This window comes from Theropithecus gelada, chromosome 3, assembly GCF_003255815.1.
Source record: "Theropithecus gelada isolate Dixy chromosome 3, Tgel_1.0, whole genome shotgun sequence".
NCBI classification, from domain to species: Eukaryota; Metazoa; Chordata; class Mammalia; order Primates; family Cercopithecidae; genus Theropithecus; species Theropithecus gelada.
This window is the reverse complement of record NC_037670.1, coordinates 28,870,739-28,890,093: the sequence shown is the minus strand read 5'-3', so window position 1 is coordinate 28,890,093 and position 19,355 is coordinate 28,870,739. Positions and strand designations below refer to the sequence as shown.

At 44.0% G+C, this 19,355-nt stretch overlaps 1 long non-coding RNA gene across 1 annotated transcript in view; it reads left to right on the top strand.

The window, feature by feature from the left end:
- Nucleotides 1-8,421: 8,421 nt before the first annotated feature.
- LOC112621142 overlaps nt 8,422-19,355 on the top strand; it is a 37,947-nt gene continuing 27,013 nt past the window's right edge. Inside the window, exon 1 of the long non-coding RNA XR_003118671.1 lies at nt 8,422-8,561. This is a non-coding gene — a long non-coding RNA (uncharacterized LOC112621142). The remainder of the gene's footprint in view (nt 8,562-19,355) is intronic.

Genomic DNA, 19,355 nt, shown 5'->3' with positions numbered 1-19,355 from the left:
TTCTCCTCTGTCGGAGAAGAGACTGGCTGGCAGAGCAAGGGTCAGTATTCCTGTTTATAATAGTAGGGGTTCTGTAATCAACTTAAAAGAAAAGTACTCTGCTCAGATGTATTGTAGAAACACGTTAATTCATTATTTTGCACTTTTAGAGAGTAGTTTTCTCAATATTACAATTTTTTTTTTTTTTTTGACACAGGGTCTCACTTTGTCACCCAGGTTGTAGTGCAGTGGCGTGATCTCAACTCACTACAACCTCTGCCTCCTGGGTTCAAGTGGTTCTCCTGCCTCAGCCTCCCGAGTAGCTGGGACTGCAGGTGTACACAACCACATCTGGCTAACTTTTCTCTTTTTAGTTGAGATGGGGTTTTGCCATGTTGGCCAGGCTGGTCTCGAACTCCTGACCTCAAGTGATCCGCCTGCCTTGGCTTCCCAACGTGCTGGGATTAGAGGTGTGAGCCACCACACCCAACCCCCTAAAAACTTTTTAAAATGTAGAGAAAGATAAATATGTAATTGTCCTCTTTTCTTCCACTGAGGCAATTGTAGTAAGTATTTTGGTGTCTTGTTTCTCAACATTTGTTTAGGCTGTGGCTTGAACTACCCTGGCCTGAATCCCAATCAGTTCCTCGGCCCAATTATATAACTTCTCTGTGCTTCAGTTTTCTTATCTATAAAATGGGTATTATAATAGTATCTGCCTGTAGGTCATTAGGAGAAATAAAAAAGTATATATGTAAAGTGCTTAGAACAATTGCCTGACAGAGTGGTACTCATTAATTTGGTCTTTTTTTTTTTTTTTTTGAGACAATGCCTTGCTCTGTCACCGAGGCTGGAGTGCAGTTGTATGATCACGACTCACTGCAACCTTGACCTTCTAGGCTCAAGCAGTCCTTCCACATTAGCCTCCCCAGTAGCTGGGCCTACAGACACATGCTACCAAGCCTGGCTAATAAATTTTTTTTTTTTTTTTTTTAGAGATGAGGGTCTCACTATGTTGCCCAGGCTTGTCTCCAACTCCTGGGCTCAAGCAGTCTTCCCATCTCAGCTTCCCAAGTAGCTGGGATTACAAGTGCATGCCACCACACCTGGTTATGTTAGTTCTTTATTTTGTTTGCTTTTGTTATACATACAGATTAACAATCTTTATACAACTTGGTATTTTGCCTTTTTCTTTAATGCAAGAAAGAAAAGGATGCAAAATTACATATGAGTTATGCATTCATGCTTATAATATAAGCCTATTTCCAAATTATAAAAGTTTCTAAGTATCATTTTAATGGCTGCAGGGCAGTCCATCCAGTGAATATTCTGCGACTTAATTATTCTATGATTTTTGAACATAATTCAAATGGTTTTCTTTTTTTTTTTTTTTTTTTGCCATTTTAAACAATACCGAATCTCCTAAGCATATTTAGACATAAATTTCTTTTCTTTCTTTCTTTTTTTTTTTTTTGAGATGGAGTTTCGCTCTTGTTGCCCAGGCTGGAGTGCAATGGTGTGATCTCAGCTCACTGCAACCTCTGCCTCCTGGGTTCAAGCGATTCTCCTGCCTCAGCCTCCCAAGTAGCTGGGATTACAGGCATGCGCCACCACACCTGGCTAATTTTTTTGTATTTTTAGTAGAGACGGGGTTTCACCATATTGGCCAGGTTGGTCTCGAACTCCTGACCTCAGGTGATCCACCCGCCTTGGCCTCCCAAAGTGCTGAGATTACAGGCGTGAGCCACCACGCCCAGCCTTCTTTTTTTTTTTTTTTTTTGAGATGGTGTTGGCTATGTTGCTCTGGAATACAGTGGCTATTCCCAGGCATGGTTCCCACTAATGATCGGCAGGGGAGTTTTATTTTATTTTTATTTTCATTTACTGATTTATTTATTTTCTGAGACGGAGTCTCACTCTGTCTCCCTCACTGGAGTGCAGTGGCCCAATCTCAACTCACTGCAACTTCTGCCTCCTCGGTTCAAGCTATTCTCCTACCTCAGCCTCTAGAGTAGCTGGGATTACAGGTGTGTGCCACCACACCCAGCTAGTTTTTGTATTTTTAGTAGAGATGAGGTTTTGCCATGTTGGCCAGGCTGGTCTTGAACTCTTGACCTCAGGTGATCTGCCCGCCTGGGCCTCTCAAAGTGCTGGGATTACAGGCATGTGTGCCCGGCTTAAAAATGGTAGTTTTGACCTATTCTGTTTCTGGCTTGGCTGGTTCACCCCCCTTAGGCAACCTTGTGGTCCCCTGCTCCTGGGAGGTCACCATATTGATGCTGAATTTTGTATAGACACCTGACCGGCATAGTGCACCACAGCTGAGAGCTCCTGGACTAAAGCAGTCCTCCTACCTCAGCCTCCCAAGTAGCTGGGACTACAGGAGCACACCACCACACCCAGTCATTTTTTTTCTTTTTTCTTATTTAGGAAAATTTCCAAATAGATTTCCAGAATTTACACAACTTGGTGAGAGAATGTGAGTACTTTAAGAGCCTCTGATGCATGAGGCCAAGCTGCTTTTCAGAAGTTTTAATCAATTTATAGTTTCTGTAGCAGCACATGAAATTCCTTGTTTCACTCTACTTTGCAAACTTTCAGAGACTATTTTCAAATAAGCCTAATGAAAAGTATTCAGCACATTATTTAACACAATTTAGTGAGCAGCTATTATGTGCAGCCAGCTGTTCTAGTCCCTGAAGCTAGAACAGGATACAAGACACAGTGCCTACCTTTATAAACTTTATATTCTATGAGAAATTAAACTGCAAAACCTGTGTTTTCTGAAGTGTGGGTGTTAACAGATGTAATACAAATAAAAAGTTCTAGGGTCAAATATACTTGGGAAACTCTAGACTCTGAATATAATTGAGATGGTTTCTGTGTTTTATGGTTTTTTTTTTCTATTTTATTTTATTTTATTTATTTGCTTATTTTTTGAGACAGGGTCTCACTTTGTTGCCCAGGCTAAAGTGCAGTGGCACAATCATGGCGCACTACAGCCTCAGCCTCCCAGGCTCAAGCAATCCTCCCACCTCAGCCTCCTGAATAGCTGGGACTACATATGCACACAGTCACGCCCAGCTAATTTTTTATTTTGTAGACACAGGTTTTCACCATGTTGCCCAGGCTGGTCTTGAACTCCTGAGCTCAAGTGATTCTCCTGCCTCGGCCTCCCAGAGTGCTGGGATTATAGGTGTGAGCCACCTCACTTGGCAACCCCCTTTTTTTTTTTTTTTTTTTTTTTTTTTTTTTTTTTGCATTTTAAACAATTCTGAATCTTCTAAGCATTTTTTTTATATCTAGAAAAATCTTGAAATACATTTCCAAAACTGGAACAACTTGGTGAGAGAAAATTGAAAAGCTGCATGGAAAATTAATTATAAGGAGAAAAAAGAAAAAAAGAAAATTAATTATAAGTAAACTGTAAGGTTGCACAGCAGCAGAGAAATGCCCTCTATGTATTTTGTGTTTACCCCAGGATGATCTCGAACGCCTGGCTTCAAGTGATCCACCCACCGTGGCCTCTCAAAGTGCTGAGATTACAGGTGTGAGCCACCACGCTTGGCGCCCTGCCCCCAACTTTTTGACATTTTAAACAATTCTGAATCTTCTAAACATCTTTAGACACACTTTTTTCATATCTAGAATAATTTCCAGCCACTTGCACATCTCCAAAATAGTAGTTTATGGTCATTTCAATTTTAGGATTTAAGTGATTGCACATATATGGGTTCATTTTTATTTTGAGTTTTAGCATGACTCAAGACGTAGGTGGGCTTGGTATTCCCCCATTTTACAGATGGTGAAAAGGTTTTGGGTCCTGCTTAGGTAGCTTGTCTAGGAAATGGCAATTTGCATGTCAAACCCAGGCACCTGCACCAAGTCCAATCTCTTTCCATCTCTGTGGTTGAATTTGAATAAGTGAATCATTCAGGATGTGTTTCTGGAATGGGATTTTGAAGCCGGTGTATTTTAGTGGTGTGGGCAAGGGGAGAAACACAGAAGCCCTGAAGCCTGATACCCCTGTAGCCACACCTCCCTCCTGCCTGCGCTTGGATTTTTGGGCGCCTGTAGGCAAATCACTGTGAAGTCAGGCCAGGGCGCCATGTGCGAATTCCGGTGTGGAGGGAGCGGGCAGAAACTTCCCAGCTGTGACACTGCCACACCCTCTGCTATGCAAGGACACAGCATTTGGAAAGGGACAAGAATTGTGTCCTACAGAAGGGAAGAGACCGGGCGCGGTGGCTCACACCTGCAATCTAGGTACTTTGGGAGGCTGAGGTGGGCTTATGGGCTTGAGCTCAGGAGTTCAAGATCAGCCTGGGCAACATGGTGAAACCCTGTCTCTACAAAAAATAAACAATAAAGAAGAAATTAGCTGGGCGTACGCGTGTGGACCCAGCTACTTGGGAGGCTGAGGTGGGAGAATCACTTGAACCCTGAGGGGCAGAGGTTGCAGTGAGCCGAGATCGCACCACTGCGCTCCAGCCTGGGTGACACAGTGAGACCCTGTCTCAAAAACAAAAGAAGGGAAGAGACTTAGCACTCTGCAGTTATAGCACTTCCTGTCTGCACAAACTCAAATCATTTAAAAATGAGTTATTTTAATATTTTAGTACTTGAGGCCAACGGAGTCAAAGGCACTTGCCCAAGGCCACAGGGCAAAACTCAGACGTCTAAGCTGGATGTTTTTGTTTACACTGACCTTCAATTCAAAATAAATATTGCTCACTGTTTTATTTTCTCTACAAAGAAACCATTTGCAGTGGTAGAAATGAGCAGCGTGGCAGCATCAGACCCTCACTGTACATGCTTTTAAAAAAGTGACTCAAAGGCTTAAAAAGTGACTTAAAGGCTCATGCCCGTAATCCCAGCACTTTGGGAGGCCATCTGCGGTCTGAGACGGATTATCTGAGGTCAGGAGTTTGAGACCAGCCTGGCCAACAGGGTGGAAACTTGTCTCTACTAAAAATACAAAAATTAGCCAGGCATGGTGGTGAATGCCTGTAATCCCAGTTACTCAGGAGGCTGAGACAGAAGAATCATTTGAACCTGGGGGGCGGAAGTTGCAGTGAGCCTAGTTTGCACCACTGTACTCCCGCCTGGGCGACAGAGTGAGACTCTATCTCAAAAAAAAAAAAAAAAAAAAAAAAAAAAAAAGTGACTTAAAAGAATGATTTTTTGTGTGTGACAGGGTCTCACTTTGTCACTCAGGATGGAGTGCAGTGAAAAAATAATGACTCACTACAGCCTCAACCTCCCAGGCTCAAGCAATCCTCCCACCTCAGCCTCCCTACTAGCTGGGACTATAGGCATGCACCACCACGCCCCCAGCTAATTCCATTATCTTTTTGTAGAGATGAGGGTCTTATTATGTTGCTCAGGCTGGTTTTGAACTCCTGGGCTTAAGCGATATTCCTGCCTCCACCTTCTAAAGTGCTAGGATTAAAGGTGTGAGCCACCATACCCAGCCAAAAGTGACTTTTCCTTTAACTCAGAAAGAACTCTTCCAATCTATACTAGTCAAATCTGAACCAATGTTAGTCTGGAAAATGCTCACCACACTCAGCTTTAAAATGGCAAAAAACTAGAAACACATGTCTGAACATAAGAAAATGGCTTTTTAAATGGCATATTATGTAGCCACTAAAATGGGATTTTTCAGGGCTGGGTGCAGGACTACAGTCTTAAACCTATAATCTCAGTGCTTTGGGAGGTCAAGGCAGGAGGATCACTTGAGCCCAGGAGTTTCAGATCAGCTTGGGCAACATAGTGAGACCCTGTCTAAAAAAAAAAAAGAGAGAGATTTTCAAAAAGTATTTAATGACATAAAAATGCTTAATGACATGAGGAAAAATTACAAACCACATTCTGTATTTTTCTACAATGAGCACATGTCACTATTATAATTAGAAAAACAAGGGTGACATGATCCTGTCACTTATCTCCCCCTTTAAGGGGAGATACATCCGCTGTGGTTTCTGATAACACAGCTTCTGACATGAAGGCAATTGCCTCAAGTTAAGGAGATCCATGAAAGACTGAGGATCAGATTACCTCTTAACTTTCTTCCAAAGCTTAGCTTTAACATAGACTCCTCCAACCTGGGGGAATTTTCTTTAGCTCTGCAGAATGCAGATAAGGATGGTATTTGTTTAGGGCAAAGAGTGGTAACAACAATTTCCCTTTGCATTTCTTTTTTTGAGTCAGGGTCTTGCCCTGTCCCTCAGACTGGAGTGCAGTGGCACCATCACAGCTCACTCGCAGCCTCGACCTCCCTGGGTTCAAGCGATCCTCCTGCCTCAGCCTTCAGAGTAGCTGGACTACAGACGTGAGCCACCATGTCTGGCCCCTATACATTTTGTTACACCAGAAGGACCTGAGAAATGTTTGCATTATTCAAGTATTTATTTATCTTGGGGTGAATTCCGCTTCAATTTTGTCTTTCTTTCTGTTCTTTTCTTTTCTGAGTTCATTTTTAAAAACTGTGCATGAATCCTTTCTAGCAGACCAGAGCCACTTGTTGTCTTGGAGTCATGGGTCTTTACATGTAGCTGGTCTTTCTGTTTAAACCCAAAGGATGGGAAAGTGCCCTTGACAGCTTTCAGCAAGGGTCTCTAGCATTTACCCCACTAAAGGGGGCTTTAGGGGAGTCATGCCAATCTGCCGAGGTCGCTGGGCTGGAACTGATCAGGCTTTCAACCAAAAAAAGTGTTGACAGAAGTGGACGATGGGATTCCAGGTTACTGAATTATTTTAAACTGTTTATCATTAGGATTTGGTGCATCTGCTAGAGAAAAACAGCATCTAGCATATCTAAAAACAGCTTGGTGGTTTTTTGCCTCTTTAGAGAAAGCTGCTTTAGGAGGGTCTGTAGTATAGACCTCCTGGATCTGGAAGGTGACAGACGGAGGACCCCAAGCCGTGGGAACTGGTCATCTACCGTGGGGTCCAGGCCTCTCCCCACTGCACGTCAAGCCCATCTTAAAGCCACCACCTGCTTAGCGCTCAAGGTCACGGCTCTCAGCCTGGTCCAGGTGCTGAATGATCATCCCAACACTAGGGGGCGCCATCTCCTCGCATTGTGAAGAAGCCTCTGACGTCGGGATGAATTTCCTTCTAGAGCTTTCGTTCTCCAAACCTCGGTGTTGTGCTCGCTACCATGCAAGAAAGAATCGGAGTATTGTGAGGTCTGCGAATGAAAGGGTCCCTTGCCAAATGCTCTAATCCAGGCTCCTGGTGTTTGCAAGCCCAGATAGCTACAGTTTCTTGTCCCCTGGCTGCAAACCTTCTAGGAGTTTCTAGCCTTAGAAACCCTAGAAACAAACCCCTTCTAATGTTTCAGCTCCACAGCCCCTGCCCACCCAGCCCCTCAGACTTCCCATAGCAACCCGGGTTGGGGTCTTCTCGCCCAGGTTTTCATATCTGCTCCACAGGCTTCACAGAAAAGTGCTGCTGGATTGGAGCAGATCCGTAACTCTGTTATCAAAGTCCTTTTTCTTTTGGGGCTGGAGCAGTTCAGGGAGAAGTTATGCCACTAAATGGGTGCCTTGTTGGGGAAGACGGTAATGACAGTAGGAATGAACAAATGATAAACAGCAGAACATTCTTCTGTTCATTGATTTGAATCAAAACAGCCTATAAATTGAGATGAGTAATGAATGCATTAAGAGTAAACTGGACCTGCTCGGTGCCCTGTTTTGATGTCATGAAGTACTCTGCAATTCCAGCTGCAACCGAACCTTGGGGCCTGGGGGGCCTGGGTCACTGGGATCTGGTTATGATCCTGTTGTTCCTGCAGGTCAGGTTCTGCAGCCCCAGGGCCTGGGTTGGAATCACAGCTCTTCCCTTCACCAGCTGTGTGCCTTGGGCAAGTCACCTAACTTCCGTGCCTCATTTCCTCACCTGGAGAATGGAGATAGTGATGGTAGATATCATGTAAATTATGTGACACCTGCAAAACATTTAACACAGTGTGGGCACGGAGTCAGATGGATGAGATGACCACAAACTAGAGCTGTTACTCTCATCTCCAAGATGCAGTCCCCTCTAAATGCAGTATTTTGTCTTTCAGTAGAGGCAAGATGAATGTAAACATGGATCATTCTTCATTATGGATTTTTTTTTTTTTTGAGATGGAGTTTCGCTTTGTCCCCCAGGCTGCAGTGAGTACAGAGGCATGATCTCAGCTCACTGCAACCACCGTTTCCTGGGTTCAAGTGATTCTCCTGTCTTAGCCTATGGAGTAGCTGCAACTACAGACACGCCCCACCACACCCGACTAATTTTTTTGTATTTTTAGTAGAGATGGAGTTTCACCATGTTGGCCAGGCTGATCTCGAACTCCTGGTCTCAAATGATCTGCCCGCCTTGGCCTCCCAAAGTGCTGAGATTACAGGTGTGAGCTACTGCCCCCAGCCTTCCATTTTGGAATGTTAATGCTTTGTTTCATTACCTTCTTAAGTTGTGGCTCAGACACTACAACAGAGCTTCGTCATCTCTTTCTAAAAGCTGGGAAATGGTTATTGTCAATGCCAGCCCCATTTTGGAGGCACCTGGCTGCAGGGGACCACAGCTAAGTGAGTCAGAAGTGGGTGTCTTCATCTGAGAGTTTACAAGGGAAGACAGACTAGTGATTTTAGAACAATCAGCAATCAGGGCACATTGGCAAGCAAGCAAGCATAGAACACGATTTATTTTATAAAAAAGAGCATTTATGTTTGGTCCAAACAAAAATGTGAGAACGGCTAAGGCTTTGTAGGAGTTCAGCACGAAAAATGAAATTATATGGTAAAAGAATAAAGAGAAATTATACATTTTTGTTCTTTATATAATTATTTAGCTGGAGCAAAAGTGAAAGTAAAAGTTGGGGCAAGGAAACACATTCAGATGTGGGGAAGTGCTCCCGGAACGTGGGACAGCGAGTGGCGGAGTCCGATTTTGAAATGCCCCAGAGGGAATATGATCTTCCTGGACCCCATAGCGGGATGCACCACCCCAAAAACTGTTGTCAAAGCTTGGTGACAGAGGAATCATTTTGTTTCTTCTTATCCATAAAAAACACACAGAAAGGAACACTTGCTTTGTGGATCCTGGTAAATCAGGCTGGCGTTCTGTTTGGGGCAGTGCAGTTTGGTACAAGGAAGTGGCCACCGCTGACCCCACGGAGAGGCTGGGAAAAGTGTAGACGAGGTGACTGGAGAATAAAGGAGGCTTTTTCTCGCCCAGGATTTAAAGGCAGCCACAGTGTCTGTAGCAAATGAATGAGTGTGACCTTGGAGATGGCCCCTCGACCCGAACGTGGTAAAGAATGCCATGCTTTTCATTTTGCGGGACACCTCCTTGGGGGAGACTGGGCTGGTAGCATATTTCTATGGGCTTATGGTTCTGTGGCTAGAATTGTAGGGCTGGATAAAAGCACTGGCTATTTTGAGTTTTTAAGCAATCAGGGGGTTATTACTGGGGTGGTCTTTGGAAACCAAGGCCAAACCTGCAGGACAGCAGAGTAATTCAGATCATCTATATTGTATGGCTTGAAATGGGATAGAAAGCCATCTGCTAGTTCATTCCTTCATTTATTCATTCATTCATGCAGGCATGACCTCTTTAAACAAACATGTGTGGCTTATGTGAGATCATGATAGAAATTGTAGGGAATAGAGAGGCAACCAAGGCTGACCCTATAAGGAGCTGTCACCAACTCCCTTTGAATCAATTTTAACTTTTTTTTTTTTTTTTTTTTTTTTGAGACAAGGCTATTGCCCAGGATGGACTGCAGTGGCTCAATCTCAGCTCACTGCAACCTCCGCCACCTGGGTTCGAGCCATCCTCCCACCTCAGCCTCTCTCAATTACCTGGGACCACAGGTGCACATCACCACACTCAGCTAATTTTTGTAGTTTTTGTAGAGATGAGGTTTCATCATGTTGGCCAGGCTGGTCTTGAACTCGTGAGCTCAAGAGATCTGCCTGCCTCAGCCTCCCAAAGTGCTGGGATTATCAACGTGAGCCACCATGCTTGGCCTGAACAAATTCTAACTTTCAAAAATCACCTTTTCTTTGTTATACATTCAAGAAGACACTGAGATGGGCATTAGACTAACATCAAGCTAAGCGGCATATAATTTCATAAACTCTGAGCTTTCTCGAATATATCTTTTAATTTGTAGGAATTCCTTGTACACCTGAGCCCCAAAGACACAGCAAACTCCAGTCATAGCTTGGCAATTAAATGAAAGAGAGAGAGAAAAAAATGATAAAAACAAGCCGTTCCAGTTGGCAGAGCCTCATGGTACCATTCTCAAAGTAGTTGTTCATCAGAAATGAAGTTGGCAGCATCTTAGGGGCATTGGATCAAGTCAGTCCACTTGTGACAAGGACAAAAGGAGTAGTAGTCTTTCCTCTTGTGATGTGTGACAGCGCTGCTCACCCTGGAATTAATGGGGTTTACATAATCCAGATTTGCTGATGTCCTCAGGGCCTGGAAATTTTCCTTATTTGTGTTCCAATTCTAAAGGTTTCCTGAGAATATTCTAGAAGTAGTCTTTCATGGTAGCCATCAATCCTGGTTACTGATTGAAGTCAACTGTAGAGCTTAAAAAATGACAGATGTCCACCAAAGGAATTAGAATCTGCCATGTTTTATTTTATTTTATTTTATTTTTTCGCGACGGAGTCTCACTCTGTCACCCAAGCTGGGGTGCCGTGGCACGATCTCAGTTCACTGCAACCTCCGCCTCCCAGGTTCAAACGATTCTCCTGCCTCAGCCTCCTGAGTAGCCAGGATTACAGGCATGCACCACCGCACCCAGCTAATTTTTGTATTTTTTTTTTTTTTTTTTTTTGAGACGGAGTCTCGCTCTGTCGCCCAGGCTGGAGTGCAGTGGCCCGATCTCAGCTCACTGCAAGCTCCGCCTCCTGGGTTTACGCCGTTCTCCTGCCTCAGCCTCCCGAGTAGCTGGGACTACAGGTGCTCGCCATCTCGCCTGGCTAGTTTTTTGTATTTTTTAGTAGAGACAGGGTTTCACCGTGTTAGCCAAGATGGTCTCGATCTCCTGACCTCATGATCCACCCGTCTCGGCCTCCCAAAGTGCTGGGATTACAGGCTTGAGCCACCGCGCCCGGCCTAATTTTTGTATTTTTAGTAGAGTTGGGATTTCACCATGTTGGCCAGGCTGGTCTCTAATTCCTGACTTCAGGTGATCCACCCACCTTGGCCTCCCAAAATGCTGGGATTACAGGCGTGAGCCACTGTCCCGCCCCTTATTTTATTTTTAATTAATTGTTGAGTTTGAATTTCAGTGATTGAACAGGGATTAAATATCCCAGCATATCTACGGTGGAACGCTATGCTGCCGTTTAAAACTGTGGTGACAAAGAATTTGTTGACCTGAGACAATATTCATAATGCCTTGCTAAGCTTTTTTTTTTTTTTTTTTTAAAGCAGGCTCAAATTCAAAAAGGAGTAGCCTGTGCATAAATGAGGTTTTTGTTAAATAATTGTGTATTTATATGCATTATACAAAAGGCCAGAAATAACCTCAAAAATTGTTGACAGCGGTGGCTTCTGAGCAATGATTTCTGTTTGTCCTTTTTTTTTTTTTTGAGACAGAGTCTCACTTTGTTGCCCAGGCTGGAGTGCAGTGGCGTGATCTCGGCTCACTGCAACCTCCACCTCCTGGATTCATCCAATTGTGGTGCCTCAGCCTCCCGAGTAGCTGGGATTACAGGCCCACACCCAGCTAATTTTTGTAGTTTTAGTAGAGACGGGGGTTTCACCATGTTGGCCAGACTGGTCTCGAACTCTTGGCCTCGGATGATCCACTTGCATTGGCCTCCCAAAGTGCTGGGATTACAGGCGTGAGCCTCCGCCCCCTAGCCTTAGTTATGTTTCGTAATAACAAGAAGACACTCCAATGTGAGGTTACAGCTGACCTTAGGCACAGTATCACCTTTGATGACTTGGGACCTCCCCTCATGGCAGCAGAGACAGCTGGCCGGTTGCAATGGGTCTGTAGGTCCTAAACTGAAAGTGTGACAGGTTTCTAGGGCGGGACTGGAATGAACCAAGTGATAGGATTAATTTTGCAGAAATATTTTGTACAAGTAAAATCAACACTGTGGACTCAGTTTTGAAACTGTTTTAAAAAAATTTTTGCATGCTAAATTAAAAAAAAATTTATATTGCCCTCTGCTTTATTGAGACATAAATGACAAGTAAAATTGAATATATTTAAGGTACAGAATGTAATGACTTGATATACGTAAACATTGCAAGATGCTTACCACAATCAAGTTAATGAACATATTCATAACCTCCCATAGTTACTTTTGGATGTGTGTGTATGGTGAGAATACTTAAGATCTTTTCTGATAGCAAATTTCAAGTGTATTATACATTGTTATTAACTATAGTCACCATGCTATACATTAAGTCTCCAGACAAAACAGTTTTAAACACATTATTCTAAAGTGTCCCTGGAGCTAATAATTATATATGATCCCCCTCATTTCACACTTTTCTTTTCTTTTTTTCTTTTTCTTTTCTCTTCTTTCCTTTTCTCTTTTCTTTTCTTTTCTTTTCTTTTCAGAGGAGTCTCGGTCTGTCGCCCAGGCTAGAGTGCAGTGGCACGATCTTGACTCACTGCAACCTCTACCTCCCGGTTCAAGGGATTCTCCTGCCTCAGCCTCCCAAGTAACTGGGATTACAGGTGCCTGCTGCCACACCCAGATAATTTTTGTATCTTAGGTAAAGACGGGATTTCACCATGTTGGTCAGGTTAGTCTCGAACTCCTGACCTTAAGTGATCCGCCTGCTTCGGCCTCCAAAGTGCTGGGATTACAGGCGTGAGCCACCACACCCAGCCTGTTTGTCTTTTCTTTAGTGTTTCTCTGTGTTTTCAGAGTTGTAAGCATCAATCTCACGTTACTTTTGTACTGAGGAAGAATCTCCTCAATAAATATTAATGCTTTCCCCTTCAGGGACAATACGGTGAGGAGCCGCAAAGAAGAAACGAGATACGTGTGGCTCCTTCATTTATTCATTCATGATTTTTGGTTAGCCTTTGAAAGTTTATTTTTCAATTTTATTTAGTCTTTTTTTTTTTTTTTTTTCTTCTATTCATAAAGAAAAAAGAGACTTCAGCGCTTGTCATGAGCCTGGCACTTAGTTTTATGCCCTTGGGCTGTAGAGGTCAGTTTCTCAAGTCCAAGTGCTGCAGTTCTTTTTGCTCCCCGCCACTTTTTTTTTTTTTTTTTTTTGAGTCAGGCAGGGTCTGCTCTGTCACCCAGGCTGGAGTACAGTGGTGCGATCACAGCTTACTGCAGCCTCAACCTCCAGACTCAAGTAATCCTCCCACCTCAACCTTCCGAGTATCTGGGACCATAGGCGTGCACCACCACATCCAGTTAATTTTTTAATTTCTTGCAGAGTTGGGGTCTTGCCATGTTGTCCAGGCTGGTCTTGAGCTCCTGGGCTCAAAGAATTCTCCCACTTCAACTTCCCAAAGTTCTGGGATTACGGGCGTGAGCCACTGTGTTTGTCCCAAGTGCTGCAGTTCTCACTCTCCAGCTCACAGAAGAGGCAACGAGGAGCCTGTCGAAATGCAGATTCTCTCCCAAGAGGCTCAGTGAAGTAGTCCTGGGTGGGGCCATGTGATTCTGAGCTATCTGGCACGGGTCTCTGAGAACCTGAAAATGGGGCTTAGATTGCTTAAAGCCTAAAGTCAATGAACAGTAGCAGAATGTGAAGACCTGGTTTATTGGTTTCACCCTGGAATCTCAACTAAGTTCCCTCAGAATGTCCCTGGACCCATGCCCCTTAGCTGAAATGTCTTAGTTTAGAATGTGACATGTCTGAGTGTGATGACAATCAAAATAGACCCAGCGAGGAAGTTGCCAGCATCCTTGAAGGTTGTTAGATGTGGCAAACACCTTCCTTCCTTTCTTAAGGACAGTAAGAAAACAACAGCTCAGGAAGTCATAATAATTCTAACAGCAGCGTCTACTTAGCACTGCCTAAGCTCTTCATGCTCATTTACTCATGCACTCCTCCCAAAACCTATAGGATACCTATAGATAAAATCATCCCCATTTTACAGATGAGGAAACTGAGGTTTATTTATTTATTTATTTATTTTTTGTTTTTTTGAGGCAGAGTCTCGCTCTGTCGCCCAGGCTGGAGTGCAGTGGCGCGATCTCGGCTCACTGCAAGCTCCGCCTCCCGGGTTCCCGCCATTCTCCTGCCTCAGCCTCCCAAGTAGCTGGGACTACAGGCGCCGCCACCACGCCCGGCTAATTTTTTTGTATTTTTAGTAGAGACGGGGTTTAATTGTGTTAGCCAGGATGGTCTCGATCTCCTGACCTCGTGATCCACCCGTCTCGGCCTCCCAAAGTGCTGGGATTACAGGCTTGAGCCACCGCGCCCGGCTAAACTGAGGTTTAGAGAGGTGAATGATCTTGCCCAAGACTATACGGCCAATCAGTTAGCTTGCCTCCAAAGACCCTAGGCTTAACTGCTATATTACCCAACCCCAAACTACCAGTGGCCACTGTGCAAACTCTGGCTGTGCGGCTGCCTCCGGGGTTCAAGAATATTGACCATTGCCCGGCAGCTTGCTGCTTGGTGGCTCCTGCTGAACATTTTCTGGTGTGAAATTATTATTTAACTTCAACCTTCTAAAACTGTGCCCTTCATGGTTCCAGCTAGTACAAAGTTAAAAACACTTGATAAAACGCATAAAACACAGCCAGCAGCGTATTTCCAAACCACGTTGTAAGCCAGGCAGCGTTCTCTCGAAACATACATCCTTGGGGGCAAAGCAGTTAAGACGGTTTCCACTGCAGTGTGTGGACTGGGGTGTCCATTGAACCAGAGAAAGCCGGGGGTTTGGGGATGCCAAAGGCCTACAGTGGGAACAGCTAGGGGAGGGCTGCAGCCAATCTGGGTAGTGGTGACAGGACAGGGAAATTGACTCTAGTTTTTGCTCAGTAGCAAAACTGTTTTGAAAGAGAATTTCTCCTCTACCTCACCCCCAGGCATGTTTTTTAACTCTTTAAAAAATACTGCTAAAGCAAACTAAATATGGATATGGCCTGAAAAGGACTTCTTACTTCGTTTTTTTTTTTTTTTTTTTTTTTTTTTTTTTTTTTTTTTTTTTGAGATGAAGTCTAGCTTTGTCGCTCAGGCTGGAGTGCAGAGGCACGATCTTGGCTCACTGCAGCCTTCGCCTCCTGGGTTCAAGAGATTCTCCTGCCTCAGCCTCCTGAGTAGCTGGGATTATAGGCGCCCACCACCACGCTCAGCTGATTTTTTGAATTTTTATATTTTTAGTAGAGACGGGCTTTCACCATGTTGGCCAGGCTGGTCACAAACTCCTGACTTCAAGTGAACTGCCCACCTCGCCCTCCCAAAGTGCTGGGATTACAGGCATGAGCCACCGTGCCTGGCCCCGGACTTCCTACTTCCATATTTGAGTCCTTGTGGTCAAACTGCAACCTAACTTTGAAACAGATTGAAACCCTAATTTAGGAGTATGACGAGATTGAAACCCTAATTTAGGAGTATGCAGCTGTAACAATTGCTGAGTCTTGGCCAATCCCAGCAGCCTTACTTCAATCACTCATACATACACTGCTGAGTGTTCACACTGTGTTCAAATAAGGCAAACGCGGTGCTGTAACCGATCCAGCTGTTTTGGAATCTCACCTCCGATTTCTGTACATCACTTCCTTTTTTTTTTTCTGTCTATAAATTTGTTCAGACCCGAGTCATCCCTGGAGTCTCTCTGAATTGGCCGTGATCCTGGGGGCTGCCCGATTTGTGCATTGTTCATTGCTCAATTAAACTCGTTTAGATTTAATTTGGCTGAAGTTTTACTTTTAACGATACTGTGATGCGTCATTATTATTTCACTTTTCAAATTATTCCAAATTATTTTCAATTTTATGGTATGCTACATACCATAAAATTTCTGTGCCCTTTTAAAGCGTACATTTCAGTGGTTTTCAGTATATTCACAAGATTGTACAACCGTCACCATTAGTTCTGGAACATTGTCTGCAGCCCCAAAGAAACTTCATACCCATTAACGGCCACTTTCCATTCCCTCTTCCCCACAGTCCCTGGCAAATTCTGATGGTTTTAATGGTTAAATCTTTTCAATTACATCACAAGAGACCATGGAACTCATTACTGTTTCTGGCACATAGTAGGTACTTAGTAATTTTTTTGTGTGTGTGATAAAGCTTTCAATTAAGACTCTCTACTCTTTTTGCTGGCATATATGATAATTTTAAAATTATAGGCCAGGCGCGGTGGCTCACGCCTGTAATCCCAGCACTTTGGGAGGCCAAGGTGGGTGGATCACCTGAGGTCAGGAGTTCGAGACCAGCCTGGCCAACATAGTGAAACCCTGTCTGTACTAAAAATACAAAAATTAGCCAGGCATGGTGGCTTGCACCTGTAATCCCAGTTACTCAGGAGGCTAAGGCAGGAGAATTGCTTGAACCCGGGGGGTGGAGTTTGCAGTGAGCCGAGATCACACCACTGCACTCCGGCCTGGGTGACAGAGCACGACTCTGTCTCAAAAAAAAAAAAAAAAAAGTTAAACATCTAGAAGAAGACAACATACAGCTGAGTTGGATTTTCCCCCCCTCCTCTTCCATTTAGAAAAGTCTGAACTCAGAGGTCTCATGTCAACTGGATAATTGTTTTGTTGGCCTGATTCTTAACTTAGTTTGATTTAGGAAAAGACAAGGACATCTAGAGTCATGTTGTAATCACAGTTCTGTGATATTTCATGTTTTTATAACTCATAAAAATACAGTGAGGAAATTAACAGCTTGGACTGTGGGAAAAGAAGTAAAGCTGAAACTCTGATATGTGCAGGCCTGAGTATGTTGTTTACAGAATGAAAAGTGAGTCCCACGGAAGCTGAGACTTGGCTTCTGTCATGCCTGGGAATCTACAAACTCAATGCCCTCTCGCTGGCAGAACATAAAAGCTAAAGATTACCCCTAATCCCGTGGCATTTTAAAATCCATGGAATGGCCTTTGGTGCTCAACAATTTTCACTTAAAGTCACACGCTCTTTTGGAGGTACAAATGTTTCAGTTACCCCAGTGGTATCTCTGGTAAGACTTACCAGAATGAATATTAATGCAGATGAAGATGGGATTGTTCTGTCCAGAAGTGACCACACTCCCCTTCACCCCCAAGTTCCACTTTTTAAACAGTTCAAATAATGGAAGCTCATGTGACAGCTTTCTACTGGTAAACCAGATAATAAGATTCACTGCACTGGAAAAAAAGTGGAAACCACTCACACGTTTATCAAGGGATGTGTGAGTAAACAACAGGTGGTATATCCATACAATGGAATATTATGCAGCCATAAAAAGGAATGAAGTACTGACACATGCTACCACCTTGAAAAGATGATGCTGGCCTGTAATCCCAGTACTTTGGGAGGCCAAGGTGGGTGGATCACCTGAGGTCAGGAGTTCAAGACCAGCCTGGCCAACATGCCTGTGATCCCAGCTCCTTTAGGAGACTGAGGCAGGAGAATCACTGGAACCCAGGAGGTGGAGGTTACAGTGAGCCAAGATCTTGACATGGCACTCCAGCCTGGGTGACAAGAGCAAAACTATGACTCAAAAAAAAAAAAAAAAGAAAAGAAAAGAAAAGAAAAGTGATGTTGAGTAACAGAAGTCAGATGACACAAAAGTCTACTTGTATGATTCCAATTATATGGCATGTCAGCAAATAGACAAACCCATAGAGACAGAAAGCAGATGAGTGGTTGCCAGGGTCTAGGGGAGGGAAAAGGGAAGTGACTGCTAATGGGTAAGGCACTAGCCTTAGTTAGTTGATTTCTTTTTGGGGTGATGAATATTCTGGAATTAAAGGTGATGGTGGCACAACTTTGTGACTATACTAAAAACACTAAATTGTATACTTTCAGAGGATAAATTTTATAGTGTGTAAACTACATCTCAATTTAAAAAACAGCAAAAAGAAGGTGCTGCAAAGCCTCCCATGGGGTTAAAATAAGAGTAAAAGAAAAAAACATGACTTCATTGTGTGGGTGTCTGTGTTGAAGATGATTTAGCAGCTCCCTCCGTGAGGCATTTGCTGGAATAAAATCCTTTCTGCCCTCATCATTGTCAGCACACTGGTTCGGGCCTTTAGCATTCCTACCTGTATCATGGAACTAAAGAATTTTAGCAGCTGACAAGGACCTTAAAGATTCTAGCCTAACTCTCTCACTTGTCAGGGGGGGCAGCTGGTGCCAGGCAGAAGAAGTGGCATGTTCAGAGTGGCCTGCCTGGTGTCTGAGCTGGACCTGACACCCAGTGTTCTTTCCACTGGGCCTTTATTACAATTGTTTTCCTCTCTCTCTTTAGTCTCTTCCTGCTCCAGTAGGATTGTACATTCCGCTGACCTAATCTTCCCGAAATACAGATCTTATCACGTCACTGCCCTGCTGAAAAAACCCGCAGTGGCTCCCCACTGCCTTCAGGCTCAGACCCTGGGAGCCTCCTTCACCTTCTGTCCACTTCTTGGCTCTCATGGCTTCCTAAACAAACTCCCTTTGCCACTCCAGCACACGGCGTGTGTCTCGATATCACGCTCCTGGGCACATGTTGTTAATCTACTTTGTATATGTTTATGTCTTTGTGGCTCAGTCAAATTGCAAGTTTATTGGAGACCAGGATCATGCCTTTGACCTCCTGACACAGGGCACAATGCAATTGCTTGTATTTGTTAGGGGTCTGGAAATATTTGTAGATTAGTTGATTCCATTCCCAACCACAGCTAGTCTTCACCTGGATACACCTAAGAATATCTTGGAGGAGGCCGGGCGCGCTGGCTCACGCCCACAATCCCACCACTTTGGGAGGCCAAGGCGGGCGGATCACAAGGTCAAGAGATAGAGACAATCCTGGCCAATATGGTGAAACCCCGTCTCTACTAAACACACACACACACACACACACACACACACACACACACACACACACAAAATTAGCCGGGTGTGGTGGTGCGTGCCTGTAATTCCAGCTACTCTGGAGGCTGAGGCAGGTGAATCGCTTGAACCAGGTAGTCGGAGGTTGCAGTGAGCCGAGATCACGCCACAGCACTCCAGCCTGGTGACAGAGTGAGGCTCCGTCCCCCACAAAAAATACTGTATCTTAGAGGAGTTCTGGCAACAGGTCACTATTTTGTGCCGCGTCTCTCCTGAGTTTAACTTTTGGATGTAATCTGGATAAGAAGATTCTTGAAACCTCTTATGAGACTGGATTTAGTGTCAAAAAGGCAAAACACACTGACTTCAAAATAAAAAAAACAAACATGATTTTTGAAACAACCTT